Consider the following 16,623-nt stretch of genomic DNA (forward strand, 5'->3'; position numbering starts at 1 on the left):
CAGGACAAACTAAGGGTTGCTGAGGGAGTGGGGGTGAGAGGGATAGGGTGGCTGGGTGATGAACTTTGGGGAGGGTATGTGCTATGGTGAGTGCTGTGAACTGTGTAAGACTGATGATTCACAGACCTGTACCCCTGAAGCAAATAATACATGTTAATTTAAAAAAATAAAATAAGATAAAGGAATTTAAAGAAAAATACAATCTTAAACAAGAAAAACAAAGGACATGATCCCTGACCTCAGGGATCTCAGTTGAGACATGCAAATGTTTATAATGAGAGATGGAAAAGAGGCCTAAAAAGCATATTTTAAATGCTTTCTTTATTATTTCCATCACTGGTCATTGGAACACATTCCATTATTTAACAAGGGCATGGCTGTATTCATAAAGTATAGAAGAGAGAGAAGTTATAACTCCGGTATCAGAAGCCAAAAACTAGTTAAATGTTTCAAAATCAGGAGGTATATTCATCCTTAAAAATATATATACTTGCAGAAACAAAGGAACAAAATATGCCTTAAGGAATCTATGTACCTTGGAAAATAGGGATTTGCAACAACATTATAACACTTGCATGCACGTTTAAAATTAAGAGGTAACCTAGAATTTGATATGACCGACATGAACAGATTTGCAGGGAAAGGCGGTTTGTCTGGGCTGTCTAGCGACCGGAGTTCTAGTCCCTTTCACCTCTCAGGCCCTCAAATTTCCCGATTGTTTATCAAGGGGTCAAATAAAAAGATCTCTATGTCCTCGGCCCAATTCTGAGAATTCTTGGTAATGTGCTTTTGCCTTGGGACGTGGCAATAAACATACGACTCAGGTTTCTCACTAAGGCTCCTAACATGGATGGATTTCCTTAACCCGTCTCTAACTAAAGCAAAGTGTTTCCGAATCAGCAACCCCTGGACTGGGTTTCCTCACACTCCGCACAGACACCCGCGCTATAGCGGGAAACCCAAGCGGCCCCGGCAGGCGCCCCCGGAGTGGAAACTACATATCCCAGGATGCCCCAGGGCAGGGGGCGCCCACTCGGATTGGCCAGGGGTCGGTGACGCTCAGTGTTTTGGCCCCGGCGGTCACATGTTTCCTTTGTTGTGAGCTGCTGCAAACACTGGTGGTTGGAGGGAGACGCCGGCGCTGGAGAGAGCGCTGCGCCGCCAGCCGCTGAGGGAAGTCAGGAGCTGCCGCTGCTGGCCACTGCTGCTGGCTCTTTCCAGCCTTCGCTGAGAGGTACCCGGGGATGACAGCTCCGGAACTATCCGAGAGGCGAGGAACCGACTAGAACCGGGGGCGGAGGGGCGGCTGAGGTCGCTACCATGGGGGTGCCTGCAGGAGGGAAGCCGGCGTTGGCCAGCGTCTCGGAGCCAGACGTGGGGTCTGAGGAGAGATTGAGGCTGGGACTTGCAGCGTCTCTGTCTGGGGCGCGGGGTCTCCTTCAGTGCCGTCGCGGTAACGGCAGTCCTGAAGGGAGGGCACCCCCGCCTCCTGGCACTACCGCCCCGGAACCGCGGCGTTGCTGGCGCAGCCCTCCGGGGGCGGGTTGGGAGGAGCATGGCCGCCGGGGCTGGGGGTAGCAGGTGCGGGTCCCCCTCTGCCCCAGGGGCAGGGGCAGCTGGTGCACAGGGCTGGGCGGACGGCCCCCGCATGTTGCCAATGGGCTTTGAACCAGGCGCTGCTCTTTTTTAATCGAAGGAAGCACTAAGAATGCGAAGGTCTCGAGCCAATACGTTTCGTTTGGTGGGGGCAATCATTGGTCCTGTTCGGGAGGGCTGAGGGGGTCAAGGTGGGTCTCAGGGCATCGGGCCAGAGAAGCCCCATTAAAGCAGTTGCGAAATGTGCCAGGCACCGTCACCTGACCGTTACCCCCGCCCCCACCCCCCGTGAGCCTTTGTTTACCACGGATGGCGGCTGAGCCAGCGCCGGGAACCCGGCCCTAGAGCGACCGTCCCCGGGGAGTCGGGGCGGGCGGGGGCGCAGGCTTTTAGCCTGCAGAGTCCCCGCCTAACCTCCCCACCTTCCTACCAGTCCCGGACGCGGATTCTTAATTTAGTTCCTAATGTTCCCGCCCCCAAGTTCTGGACACTCGAGGCGCAGACGGTTACTACAGCTGGGATTGGGCGCCTGCGGCGGACTGTGGGCGGGACGACGGGGCAAGTTCCGAGTGTTTATTGGCGGACGTCTAGTCGCTGTGCCCTTAGCCGTTCTCCCCCGCCCCCTTGAAGGTGATCTGGAGGACGCGCGGAAACGCGCGTTCTCGCCTCTGGTGCCGCTGCGGCCCAACTGTAGCTAGCGGCGCGCGTTCCCGCGCGGAAGGACTGGCGTTCTAGGACGGGCCACCTTGTTGTTCCTCGGTGACCGCCGCCGCTTCTGCCCCAGCCTTAGGCAGTTCTGGGACTGCAGCGGACGGCAGCTCCCTTCGAAGACCGGAAAATTAGCCCCCTTTAACTAGTGCCGCTTTATTACCGAGATGGTGGGAAGGAAGTTCTCTTGCGAAATTGTCTTTGCTGGTTCTGTAAACAAGGTTTAAGTAGCGAAATAAGGACTTTAACGCCATATTTTAGGATGCCTCACTCACCTCTGAGGCAATGACTATTCACAATTGAGTTTAGTGGTTAATCACTTGCTTCCAAGCAGCTTTTGAAGAATTACGCTTACTATTTGCAGCTATGGCCTTTTAGGACCACCAGCTGAGTTTGATTTTTATAAGGAGTGTAAAACATTTAAAATCTGACCCGCGTCGACCAAGATTAAAATTAGAATTCTACTTTTAAAAAGATACAGCTTAGGGGCGCCTGGGTGGCTCAGTGGGTTAAAGCCTCTGCCTTTGTCTCGATCCCAGGATCGAGCCCCGCATCGGGCTCCCTGCTCGGCAGCGAGCCTGTTGTGTTGTGTTTTGTTTTGTTTTGTTTTGTTTTTTAAGAGGACTATGGCACAGTCATATATTTACCCACGTTAGTAAAATCTCCAAGAAAATATGCAGTTTGCCTAATTTCATAAGTTAATAGTGTACTTGGGCTTTATCAGATTTTTCTTTCCCTGTAAATTTGTAAGAATTCACCCAAGACCTAATGCATATTTGCAGAAGGTAGATGGAGTTCCCTGGGTGAAGCAGGAACTGAATATGAACAGCTCTCATTTGTTACGCACTCTTAATATATTTTTAATATTCAAGTGGAGATGACTACACCAGAAGGGAGCTTCTGTGATCCCAAACTGTCTCTTCACTTGTGCATTGAGGACACTTAACATATAAATAAGTACAAACTGCAAACCTCTAACCTTTTTTTAAAATCAACACTCAGAAGCTTGCTTATCTAGACAAAGCCTGTAACTTTGTCTCAGAACAGGAAAAAGAAATGAGTTAAGGCTCTTAAGCTTTAATTTAAACTTTCCTACCTTTTGTTCAGGTTGCTAAAACCTTAATACTTAAAAATAAAACAAACTTCCTTGTTTTTCTGCCATTTCATTAAAACCCAAAAGTCAAGCCTGTGAAAAATAAATACTATTAAATAAATGACAGCAGTTATTTTGTATATACCTTTTTATACTTATTTTGTATATACTTTTTTAGTTCTTTTTATTTTATTTTATTATTACTTTATTTCTAGTTATTTTGTAAATACTTTTTTTGTATATACTTTTTATACTGTACACTCCACCTCTTTTTTTATAAAACAACTACCAGAGACTTCATGCGTTCTTTTTTATTTTTTTTTTTAAGATTTTATTTATTTATTTGACACAGAGAGAGATCACAAGTAGGCAGAGAGGTGGGGGGTGGGGAAGCAGGCTCCCCACTGAGCAGAGAGCCCGATGTGGGGCTCAGTCCCAGGACGCTGAGATCAGGACCTGAGCCAAAGACAGAGGCCCAACCCACTGAGCCACCCAGGTGCCCCTACACTCCACCTCTTTAATGACTGGACTTTTTTTTTTAACTTATTTATTTGACAGAGAGAAAGAGAGACAGGGGGAGCAGGAACACAAGCAGGGGGAGTGGGAGAGGGAGAAGCAGGCTTCCCGCTGAGCAGGGAGTGGGAGGCCTCAGCTGGGCTCAATCCCAGGACCCTGGGATCATGACCTGAGCAGAAGCCAGATGCTTAACGACTGAGCCACCCAAGTGCCCCATATATACTTTTACCTAGAAATTTGAGACATCCTTTTTCAATAAATATTTAGGTATGGACTGTATGCTGACAAATGTAAATAAAATAGGCTTATAAGTATATCCATCTAACTGAAGTTTTATATGATCCTAATTGTGTGACTAAAACAAAATGTGGCCATCTGACAACTTGATATTTTGAAACTTTTATTCTTTCTACTATTAAAAACACAATAGCTAAACTTTTAATTGATGAGTTTGTCATTCTGCCTAAATTCATTACCCAAGGGTTTATAATTTTTCAGCATTTGGCACATCTTAAAGTCTACTAAATGATGTTTAAAAGTGATTAGGCCTGGGGCACCTGGGTGGCTCAGTTGGTTAAGTGTCCAACTCTTGATTTCAGCTCAGGTCTTGATCTTGGGGTTGTGAATTCAAGCCCCACATTAGACTCCACGCTGGGCTTGGAGCCTACTTTTAAAAAGAGTGATTAGGTTTTACTCTTTACTCAATAGTTTCTAAAAGTTATTTCTGTAAATAATTTCTGTCACCCCTAAGGTAAATATAAATCACTAACAAAGATATTTTATACATAAAGAAGTCATCCAAAATACTAGATCTTAAACTTGGTCTGGTCGAGTGGCAGAGCAGTAGGTAGTGTCCTTGCAGATTTAATTTGATTTTAATATGGAACAATGTATTAAATACCATGTTTCTAAAAGAAACATGTTAGCAGGGTAAAACCAAATGACATTAAGTCTACAGGTTAAGTCTAGTGAGAAGCATGAATTGGCTTAATAGGGAGCTTGATAGTAGGTGTGATGTTTGATAATTAACATTTTTTTCCTCCTTTGTGGGTTGGGGAATATTAGTATGCAAAAGTTTTAAGGCAAGGGAGAGAAACACTGAATGAAGGTATTTGATTATTTTGTTCTGTTATTTAAGATCATATTCTTTTTTAGTTACAGGACCATATTGTTAAGTCTGACACATTGTTTAAGCACTGCTAAATTTTTCATCATTAGACACTTAGTTTTTTTCTCTCATTAATCAGAATGTATTCACCATTTGAATTCTAGTCAACAAGGGATAACCACTTGTTGCTCTAATCCTAGGGAAAGAAATTGAAGTGTCAGTTGGTTTCTAATGTCTGATGGTAAATGTGTTCTTGATTCAACATTTAAAATGTTGAAAATAACATCTTGTTTATTTACTGTTTATTTTTTATTTAGCTGTGTAAAATAAACATTTATTTAGCTATGTAAAATAAACTCTTCTTCCTCCCCTCAAAAGAAAAGAACACCTTGAAGACTGGACTTTAAATACTGAATTTGTAAAACTTGGTTCAGTTTTACAGATGCTCCCAAAGTAAAGCTTTATTTTTTTTTTTAAAGATTTTATTTATTTTATTTTATTTGACAGACAGAGATCACAAGTAGGCAGAGAGGCAGGCAGAGAGAGAGGGGAAGAAGCAGGCTCCCTGCTGAGCAAAGAGCTCAATGTGGGGCTCGATCCCAGGACCCTGGGATCATGACCTGAGCCGAAGGCAGAGGCTTTAACCCACTGAGCCACCCAGGCGCCCCCAAAGTAAAGCTTTAAATTGAAATTTTAAGAGTGTAAATTTATAGTTTTTAAAAAGTCATTAAATAGAATGGTTCAAATAAATAAATTAGCTTTTGTGAAAATCGGGTGAAAGTATTTGAAATGTATAAAAATATAAAATGTATAAAAATATATAAAATCTGCATGATTTTATGTAGTACCATGTTAAGTATAATTTTCTAGTCATTTTTAAATAATGGACTTACTATGTTATACTTTTCTGGCTTTCTTTTGCTTTATATCTATATAGCTTTATATTAAAAATAAACCTCTTCTTGGTTAGTCTTCTCATTGCTGTTTTCTGCACTCAAAGTTAAATTTGCGAAAATGTAGCGTAGAACATAGTATGTGACAGCTCACTATCACTAGTTGTAGGGACCACATTAGTGAAAATGTTGGTTTCCTTTGCTATATGGTATGTATTGTCTTAAAAGCTCCTCCTTAACCCACACAATCTTTTAAGATTGATGATAATTTCTTTATTTTGTATAGGATTCCTGCATTCTGAAGAAAAATTGGGCTTAGTTGCAGTACAGCTACATTCTAGATCAGTTCTGATATTATAACTCCTTTGGGCTTTGTACACTGACCTCCTCTGTCCTTTGCTTTTACCTGTTAGGCTGGTAAGTATTTCCTTAAAACTCCACTCAAAATGCCCTAGTGAATTGCCTTGCCCTTCTACTCCTTAAGGTAGTAATTCTAGACCAGGTCAATCATGAGAAAAATCTATTCCAATCTGTGTTTTCTACTAGCAAAACACTAAAAATTTGAATCTATTTTAGTATCAGTCCTGGAGTAGTTGTTGTTCTCCTTTTTTTGTTTGTTTGTTTGTTTAAATAAACTGTATACCCAGTGTGGGGCTCCAACTCACAACCCAGAGATCAAGTTACATGCTCTGCCTAGCCAGCTAGGTACACCAGCCCTATAGAGTCTTGAATTGAATCTGAATCCAGTATTTATGATCCCAGTGCCAGACAGAAACACATTTCTTCAGTTGACTTGGATGCCTACATTGGCTCAGGATTTTATTGTCCATTGGGAAAAAAACCACTTACTTAGCTAGGATTAACAGTCTCCTAATTTGACCAAGTTGAAATATTCTTTACCAGGGATACACCCAAGTTATACTTACTTCTGGGAGTAAGGAAATGTTCAAAATAACTTCTATTTTACAATTGTAGTATAATCAGGGCATAGAGATGTATTTGTGTACATATGTAGGGAAAAATGAGTAGTTCATATCTTGGTTTTCATGATCAACTTTTAAAAATTTGCCTTTTTAACACTTTATGAGTTCTGTTTGTAGATATCTGGGCCAGACACCAGAACCACTTGTGTTTAATTACTATTGCTGTTCTCTGCACAGTTCAGGGTTCTAGTACTTTCTCTTAAGCATTCCTCTCCTTCCCATCCTTCAAAAGAAAAAAAAAAAAGAACTGTGCTGAATTAATTGGTTTTCACAGGTACTAAGTTTATAAGGTTTAACAAAGTAGAAGAAATAATATATATTAATGCATTAAAATGCATGTATAATAATGCATTTATATATTCTAAAATAATTATTTGAGATTCTATATGGATAATCTAGATAACTAAGGATTAAAAACGAATTTTTTCTTGAATTACCAAGATATTTTCTGATTTTCTCAAACTGATTCCATAGTTTTATAATACATAATGACTAAACTGTCAATTTTTGTATTATTGATAGACAAACTCAGAATTATTTAATGACCCCAAACTCAGATGAGACCTCAACTACCAGCTACTCTTCAAATAGCCATAGTGGAATAGTCACAGGATATATATTTTGTCATCTCAGTGCCACCAGTTAACTTGCTATTGACACAAATCTTTGTTTACTCATCTTTCAAGAAACTTTACTCCAAGATAATATTGTCAAGTAAGGAAGTTGACCAATAAGGAAACTAATTTGTATGTAAAAGAGCATAAAATTATTAATTTGCTTTAAGGAATTGTTATTCAGTAGTGATTTCCTATGCAAAAGTAAACTTTTAAACTATGTAGAAGTCAGAAACTGAAGGCTAAAAACTTCTTTAACATATTAGCAAGTAAAGCCAACTATGCTTTGAGTGATTAGTATCTGATAATACATTGCTGTTCTCCATTTATTTTAGGTGTGGAAGTTAAAACAACACAAATATTTTGACTGGGGATTTGGTCAAACAAATGCTAAAAAGGTATTATTTACATTATATTTACATTTATAATATTTATAAAATACCTAAGGGGTGCCTGGGTGGCACAGTTGGTTGAGTGTCTGACTTTTGATTCTGGCTCAAGTTGTAATCTCAGGGCCCTTGAGATTGAGCCCTGTGTCAGGCTGTGCATTCAGTGAGGAATCTACTTGGGATTCTTTCTCCTTCTCCCTTTACCCCTCCCACTTGCATGCTCTCTCACTCTCTCTCTCTCAAATAAATCTTTAAAAAAGAAAAACAAAACTAAGCATTGTTATTGGAGAATCCAAACCATTTTCCTTTCTTTAACCAGGGATTACTTAAGCCTGTCAGTGTATTGGGAAACAATTCTGTCCTCAAGATTATAAAAGGAAACAGTCCCTCTTCTACATTTTTCTACAGAAAATGGAGATATTAAGGAAATTCTCCTCATTTTTCTGAGACACAGGCCAAAAATAATTTTAAATCTCTACCTAGCAGTCAGGAATTAGATCTACAACATGCTTGAGTTCTGCAGTTGGAAATAAACCCTAGAGTACCTTTAACCAGAAAAATCCTTCGTTAAAAATCTTCCTTTCAGGGGCGCCTGAGTGGCTCAGTGGGTTAAAGCCTCTGCCTTCAGCTCAAGTCATAATCCCAAAGACCTGGGATCGAGCCCCACATCAGGCTCTCTGCTCAGTAGGGAGCCTGTTTCCTCCTCTCTCTCTGCCTACTTGTGATCTCTCTCTCTCTGTCAAATAAATAAATAAAATATTTTTTTTTTTTAAATCTTCCTCTCAAGTGAGAGTATTGCTTCAGAAATAAAGCTCCTGGGACGCCTGGGTGGCTCAGTTGGTTGGATGACTGCCTTCAGCTCAGGTCATGATCCCGGAGTCCCGGGATCGAGTCCCGCATCGGGCTCCCAGCTCCATGGGGAGTCTGCTTCTCCCTCTGACCTTCTCCTCGCTCATGCTCTCTCTCACTGTCTCTCTCTCTCATAAATAAATAAATAAAATCTTAAAAAAAAAAAAAAGAAAAGAAAAAAGAAATAAAGCTCCTGAAGACGTAAGCAAGGGAAAGAAAGATACTCCCTTTTCTAGACAAATCATGCAACTGGCAGTCAGGCACTGACATGACAGTCTGATCACCCTTGCATTTGCTACCTTTATCTAGATAAAACTTTGTCGTTGTATTTCTTTGGAACAAACATTTTCCCTCTTACTTTGGTTAGAGATGCTTATTTAGTTGCTTACTTTTTCCTGAAAGGAATGATGATGCTTTGATATTTGTTAAATTTTTAGAAGAATTCTACCTGTTATTTATGTTTTGTTTGCTTGATTGTATATAAATTCATTTATTATAAATCTTGAACCTATATTAGATACTGTACTCTGAGATGTGGTTAAACCTGTGTTCACATTTTCAACCATTACTAGTTAAAATAAAATACTTTGTGTAAAATGGGAAAACAAAAGCTGGTAAATTAAATCTGGAAGCTCAAAAGATACACTTTGAAATACTTCTCCTATTTCTAAGATCTTCTTTTTTATTTTTTAAGATTTTATTTATTTATTTGACAGAGAGAGATCACAAGTAGACAGAGAGGCACGCAGAGAGAGAGAGGGAAGCAGGCTCCCTGCTGAGCAGAGAGCCCGCTGTGGGACTCGATCCCAGGACCCCGAGATCATGACCTGAGCCAAAGGCAGCGGCTTAACCCACTGAGCCACCCAGGTACCCTCTAAGATCTTCTTGCGTGAATTATTTACCCTGTATAGGAAGAGTTTACATTTCGTGTTGTGGACACTGGTTAATGGGAGAGTTGTCAGAAAGTCTAGCAAAAGTGAGGATGTACAAAAAGCTAGGCCAAAGCTGCTTGGAAGGAAACAGCCCAGATCTGTGAGATAGCCTCCCCAAGTACAAAGCAGTAAACAAGTATCTTGTTGCTGTTGAATACTTTGTAATAGCAGCAGGTGATTTTATAGCTGTTATAGTCAGGATTTTCAGTTTTACACTGGGCGAAAGCAGTGGAAGACCTCTTGTCAGTCAACAGTCAAGGAACCAGCTACAAGAATAAGAGGCAGAAAATAACATGAAAGACAAACCTTTAACTCCTACAAAGGTCTAATCAGCCTTATATTAATACATAACTTGCTCAATCTATTATCTCCAAATTTATCAGATAGAGATACTAGGTAACAAATACCAGACACAGTAAGATTATTGGATACAGAAAGCAGAGTATCTTTTCACTTGTTTTCTTTCTTGTCCCTTTTAGCCAAAAGGGAAATTCTTAGTCCTTATAGTCTGTTATTTTGTTTTGCATTTTGTTTGTATTCTGTTGCATTATTTTGTTTCATTTAAACATTGAGAAGGGGCACCTGGGTGGCTAAGTCAGTTGGGCATCTGACTCTTGATTTTGGCCTGGGTCGTGATCTTGGCTTTGTGGGATTGCACCCTGCTTCTGGCTCTGAGCTTGGTGCAGTTCTGCTTAGGATTCTGTCTCTTTCTTTCCCTCTAGCCCTCCCTTGGCTCACGAGCTCCTGCCCCCACAAAATAAATGAATAAATTAAAAAAAAATTCAAATACTGAGAGAACAAAAATGTAGAACAGGAAAGGTATAAAGGTGAAAATTTATGTTGTCAGTAATGCCAGTAATAATATCACTAATCAAAAACAATAATTTGTGAATTTTGTTTTAATCTAAAACACAGTAAGAATTTAAGTAAGCTGATTTGAAGATAAATTCTTTATTTGGGAAGCTGTTTTATGACTGATTCAACCATGAATCAGTGAATCATGAATTTAGCTTGGTAAAGCATTAAGGTTAAAATAAGTTCTATTCCATATCATATTTATTTATGTTCATTATAATTGAATGGTTATCACTTGTGATACTATGTGCCTTGAACTTTTTTCAGTTTCAAGAACAAAAATTGGCCTTCGGGCACAGTAGTGATCTCTCACCTATGGGAGATAGGTTTCTGTGTATTGAACCATTATTGAGATAACTTCATGTTAAAAGTGTATTTGAGGGGCACTGGGTGGCTCAGTCAGTTAAGCATCTGCCTTCAGCTCAGGTCATGATCTCAGGGTCCTGGGATCAAGCCCCACATCAGGCTCCTGGCTTTGCGGAGACTCTGCTTCTCCCTCTCCCACCGCCCCTCCCCTGCTCATGCTCTCTCTGTCTCTCTCTGCTGTCTCTCAAATAAATAAATAAAATCTTTTTTTAAAAAAGTATATTTGAGATATGTGCACATGTCTGGGAGCTTGCAATTTAGAATTGATATGTATTATAAGTGAATTTTTTTTTTTTTTTTTAAAGATTTTATTTATTTATTTGACAGAGAGAGATCACAAGTAGGCAGAGAGGCAGGCAGAGAGAAAGAGAGAGGAGGAAGCAGGCTCCCCGCTGAGCAGAGAGCCTGATGCGGGACTCGATCCCAGGACCCTGAGATCATGACCTGAGCCGAAGGCAGCGGCTTAACCCACTGAGCCACCCAGGCGCCCCTAAGTGAATTTTTTAAAAAGATTTTATTTATCCATTTGACAGCGAGAGGGCACAAGCAAGGGGAGCTGGAGGCAGAAGCAGAGGGAGGAGATGCAGGCTCCCCGCTGAGCAGGGAGCCTGATGTTGGGCTTGATCCCAGGATCCTGGGATCATGACCCGAGCCAAAGGCAGACACTTAATGACTGAGCCACTCAAGTGCCCTATAAGGGAATTTCTACATTTTAACCCATGTATATGTATTTGTGGGTAGCACCCACTTGCATGGGCATCCATAACCCAAGAAGTTTAATGACCTACAATAAGGCAAACTTGAACTCTCTAGTCAGGAAAATCTCCAGAGAGATGGGAGGAAACATCTCCCTTTTTTTTAGTTCTTGAAAATATATTTAATACATTTATGTTCTTGATAATACATTTTAAAATATTTTAAACTCATGTAATTTTATTCATTTAGGTATTAAAATGAACAAAAAATGATTTTTTTAAAAAAGCTTTTCTTCTTAAATTTTATTTATTTATCTGGGAGAGAGAGAGAGAATGAGCACAAGGAGGGAGAGCTGCAGGCAGAGGGAGAAGCAGTCTCCCTGCTGAGCAAGGAGCCCAATGAGGGACTGAATCCCAGGACCCTGGGACCAGGGCCCAAGCCAAAGGCAGATGCTTAACTGACTGAGCCACCCAGGTGTGCCTAAAATGAACAAAAGAAGATTTTTATTCTTAGGAAAATCTGTTACCTAAAACCTCCAAAACATAATAGATTACAGTTCAAAATTTGGCTTTCTAGGACCAGAATGTATGTGTAGACAAATATTTCCTCAAATTTAAGAAAAACTAATTTTACTGACTAAATACCCAGTAATTGACATTGCTCCAAAAAACAGTTATTCATAAGCATTCTCTTAGGTTTTTTTTTTTCTCTTAGGTTTATTTTTATTTGTGTGTTTATTTAAATAAGCTTTCTACATGAGTTTCCACTGCTATATAACAGTTTCATTATATTATAAACTTTGTTATACATTTTGAAAATAATATATAATATTTGAATACTTAAAATTTTCTGTTTGTTTTCTTAAATGTAGAAGTGAGGGTAAAAATTATCCCTGTCAGTCTTTCGCTTACTTTACAAATAGTTTCTGCCTATTTAGAAAAATCTGTCTTAATCCTGTGTATAAAGATAAAGTCCTAAGGCTATAAACAATTTTTCTTGTTAATTGTAGTAACAACCTCATAAGATTGTTGGGAGGTTTAAATTAAATCTCTATGAAGAATTTAGACAGTTGAGGCACCTGGGTGGTTCATTGGTGAGACATCCAACTCTTAGTTTTGGCTGGGGTTGTAATTTCATGGGTGGTCGAATCAAGCCCTCTGTTGGACTCCACACTGAGAGGGGAATCTACCTGAGGATTCTCTCCCTCTGCCCCTCCCTCTTCAAATAAATAAATAAATAAATAAATCTTACCTTAAAAAAAAAAAAAAGATTTATTTATTTATTTATTTATTTAAGAGAGAGCAGAGGAGGGGCAGAGGGAGAGGGACAGAATCTCAAGCAGACTATCTACTGAGAGCCCCTTGTGGGGCTCTGTGACCCTGAGATCATGACCTGAGCCAAAATCAAGAATCAGTTGTTTAACCAGCTGAGGCATCCAGGCACCCCACTAAATTATCTTTAAAAAAAGAGAGAGAGGGATGGCTGGGTGGCTCAGTTGGTTAAGTGACTGCCTTCGGCTCAGGTGGTGATCCTGGAGTCCCTGGATGGAGTCCCACATCGGGCTCTCTGTTCAGCACGGAGTCTGCTTGTCCTAACCCTCCCCTTCTCTTGTTCTCTCTCTCTCTCTCATTCTCTTTCAAATACATAATCCTTAAAAACATAAAAAATAAAAAAGAGAATTTAGAAAATGCCAGGCACATAGCAAGCATATTTTTAAAAAGATTGTTGTGATTTTAAAAAGTGTTGTTCTGTTTTTTTAATGTATTTAAGGAAATATAGCCCCCATGGCATCGTCAAACCAGTTAATACACAATTAGTACGCAGATTTGGCTCTTAATAGTTCCTACAGCGTTACTTGGTAGATTTCCAAGAACTTCCTTAGTTTTAGCCAGAATTCTTAGAGGGAACCAAAATGACCCTCCTTCGGTCATTTTAGCATGTTTTAAATCCACATGAACACAATAGAAATGTCCCTATTAGCATACTGCCTCTGAATCCCCACCTGGTGATCGATCCCAAATAAAAATAGTGTTTATTTTACTTGCATCTTTATTCCATTTGATAACATTGCTTGAATTTTTTTCTGACTTTACCTGCAAAATTAGGAGATAAAGAGAGGGATGGAAGAGAAAGGATTTTGTACGTGCAAACATTTAGGCGACCTTCAAATGTTATTACAACCAGGTACTTTTTCCTACTAATTAGAATAGCCTTGGGCAACTGGGTGGCTCAGTGGGTTAGGCCACTGCCTTCGGCTCAGGTCATAATCTCTGGGTCCTAGGATCAAGTCCCACATCGGGTTCTCTGCTCAGCGGGGAGCCTGCTTCCTCCTCTCTCTCTGCCTGCCTCTCTGCCTCCTGTGGTCTCTGCCTGTCAAATAAATAAATAAAATCTTTAAAAAAAAAAATGGTTTAGAATAGCCTGGTGTACATCTGCCCAGGGAAAATCCTATCACTGGGACTTAAGAAAGATTAAGTGCTAATTTATATGAAGAGGTAAAAAATATTTAATAGAACCTTAAGTGGGAACTGTCTATAGTAGTGTGGTATCATATTGCCTTTGCTACCTTATTAATCTTTTTGTGAATATGCTTTGTCTTAGCTATATATATTAAAACAAAAAAAACCACCTCAGCTGCAATATCTAGTAATATCCTACATCTCCAAAAACTATAGGCTAAGCACAGTATCCTGGCAATGGTAGACACACAATAAACATTTGTTGATAATGTTAGAAAATGGAAGTGACGGGGCACCTGGGTGGCTCAGTGGGTTAGGCCGCTGCCTTCGGCTCAGGTCATGATCTCAGGGTCCTGGGATCGAGTCCCACATCGGGCTCTCTGCTCGGCGGGGAGCCTGCTTCCTCCTCTCTCTCTCCTGCCTCTCTGCCTACTTGTGATCTCTCTCTGTCGGATAAATAAATAAAATCTTTAAAAAAAAAAAAAAGAAAGAAAGAAAATGGAAGTGACAAGGTTAAATACACTCAGTGAAGGAATTGATGAAAGTTGGAAGTATCTAGTGAATATTGCAACTAGGGCATCTGGGTCATTAGTGTGATGAGAAAAGAAGGCAAATATAAGAACAAATTAGGGGGCGCCAGGGTGGCTCAGTCGGTTAAGTGTCTGCCTTCAACTCTGGTCATGATCCCAGGGTCCTAGGAATGAGCCCCAAGTCAGGCTTCCTGCTTGGTACTTGTCCTTCTGCCTTCCCAACTTGTGTGCACGCACTCTCTCTCTCAAATAAATAAAATCTTGAAAAAAAGAATAAATTAGAATATGAAAGAGAATATAATAGCATGAGTTGCTTCTTGGTTTTGGTATTTCATATTTTCTTATTTCACATAAGGATTTTTAAAATGGGGTACAATTTAATATGCGAGGGTTATACAAAAAAACAGGTTTTTTTTTTTATTAATTTGTTTTTAGAGAGAGTGCATGTATGCACATACATGAGTAGGGGGAGGGGCAGGAAGAGAGAATCAGTCAAGCCGACTCCCTGCTCAGCTTGCCCTGGCTCAGTCTCAAGACCCATGAGATCATGACCTGAACTGAAACCAAGAGTCAGTGGCTTAACCAATTGGACTACCCAGAAGCCCCACAAAACACAGTTCTAAATTTAGTTTGTTAACTCGCAGGTCTCCATTTTATTTGTGACTTGTGAATGTAGGATGGCATTTCATTAGGGGGTTATCTTTGATCTTCTTAAACCTTCATTAGGCTTAGTTAAGCCTGGATATCTAACTGTTGAAATATTTCAGAAGGAAGCTGGGACCTTTAGAAGCAATTGTGTGTATGAGATTATGAGATCTTGGGAATAGTTGAGAGTTACTCTGAGTGCTCTTAAGCCAGTTACAGAGACCTTTTGGATCACATATTAACTTATGGAGATATGAAAAGAGTGGCAGCAGAAGAACCACATTAAAAATCAAAACTTAAAGAGAATTGATAGCTGTAGCCCATTGCCTCAGTCTGTTGGCTTAGTCAGTTTACCTATTCATCTTCATTTCTGAGAGAAGTTTGGGGATGTTTCTTATTAGTGAAAGGGAGAAGGGCATAGATACATGTGTCTTAAAGATCTCAAAACAAGATACTGCATATTTATAGTAGAAACTGGGTGAAATAGAGGAAACCAGAAGTTAAATAAATCACTTAACATTTTGGCATATGTGCCTCCTTTTTTCTATCCCTAAGATACACTGATAACATAATTTTTTCTATTTTGAGCATATGTTTTATGATCTGCTTTTCACTTATTATCTGATTAATAAGTCCCCCTGTCATTAAATAGTCTACATAATTTTAAATGGCTGCATAGACTGTCTTCAGTCCTTAAGATGTAGTATGGTTTAACTCATCTCCTATTGTAGGGCATTTAGATTGTTATAAGTATTTTCTACTAATAGAGCATTGAACATCACTGTAGATAAATCTTTCCACTTATTCCTATTTCCTTGGGATAGCTTGCTAGGAAGGGACTGCTGGTCAAACAGTACACATTTAAAAAAAAAATCTCGGGACGCCTGGGTGGCTCAGTTGGTTGGACGACTGCCTTCGGCTCAGGTCATGATCCCGGAGTCCCGGGATCGAGTCCCGCATCGGGCTCTCGGCTTCACGGGGAGTCTGCTTCTCTCTCTGACCTTCTCCTCGCTCATGCTCTGTCTCACTTTCTCTATCTCAAATAAATAAATAAATATTAAAATAATAATAATAATAATAATCTCTGTACCCAACATAAGGCTCCCAATTTACAACTACAAGATCAAGAGTCACATCCTGTACTGACTGAGCCAGCCAGGAGCCCCAGTACCCATTTTTTTTTAAGATTTCATTTATTTATTTGACAGAGAGAGAGATCACAAGTAGGCAGAGAGGCAGACAGAGGGAGAAGGAGAAGCAGGCTCCCCGCCGAGCAGAGAGCCCAATGTGGGGCTCAGTCCCAGGACCCTGAGATTATGACCTGATCCAAAGGCAGAGGCTTAACCACATGACCCCACTGAACCACCCAGGTGCCCCCACCAGTACACTAC

General features: G+C 40.3%; 1 protein-coding gene across 8 annotated transcripts in view; it reads left to right on the top strand.

Moving 5' to 3' along the window:
* Nucleotides 1-1,100: 1,100 nt before the first annotated feature.
* KLHL24 (kelch like family member 24) overlaps nucleotides 1,101-16,623 on the top strand; it is a 48,978-nt gene continuing 33,455 nt past the window's right edge. For 4 of the 8 annotated variants that reach the window (XM_004745093.3, XM_045088670.1, XM_045088671.1 and 1 more), the window contains exons 1-3: nucleotides 1,114-1,234; nucleotides 6,201-6,331; nucleotides 7,847-7,909. The gene's annotated coding sequence lies outside the window, so the exon portion shown is untranslated. Of the gene's footprint in view, nucleotides 1,271-6,200; nucleotides 6,332-7,846; nucleotides 7,910-9,592; nucleotides 9,617-16,623 lie in introns of those variants that run through there. The other 4 variants (XM_004745095.3, XM_004745096.3, XM_004745097.3 and 1 more) reach the window with 4 other exon arrangements.

Source organism: Mustela putorius, unplaced genomic scaffold (assembly GCF_011764305.1).
Source record: "Mustela putorius furo isolate JIRA1106 unplaced genomic scaffold, ASM1176430v1.1 tig00003834_pilon_pilon_pilon, whole genome shotgun sequence".
NCBI lineage: Eukaryota > Metazoa > Chordata > Mammalia > Carnivora > Mustelidae > Mustela > Mustela putorius.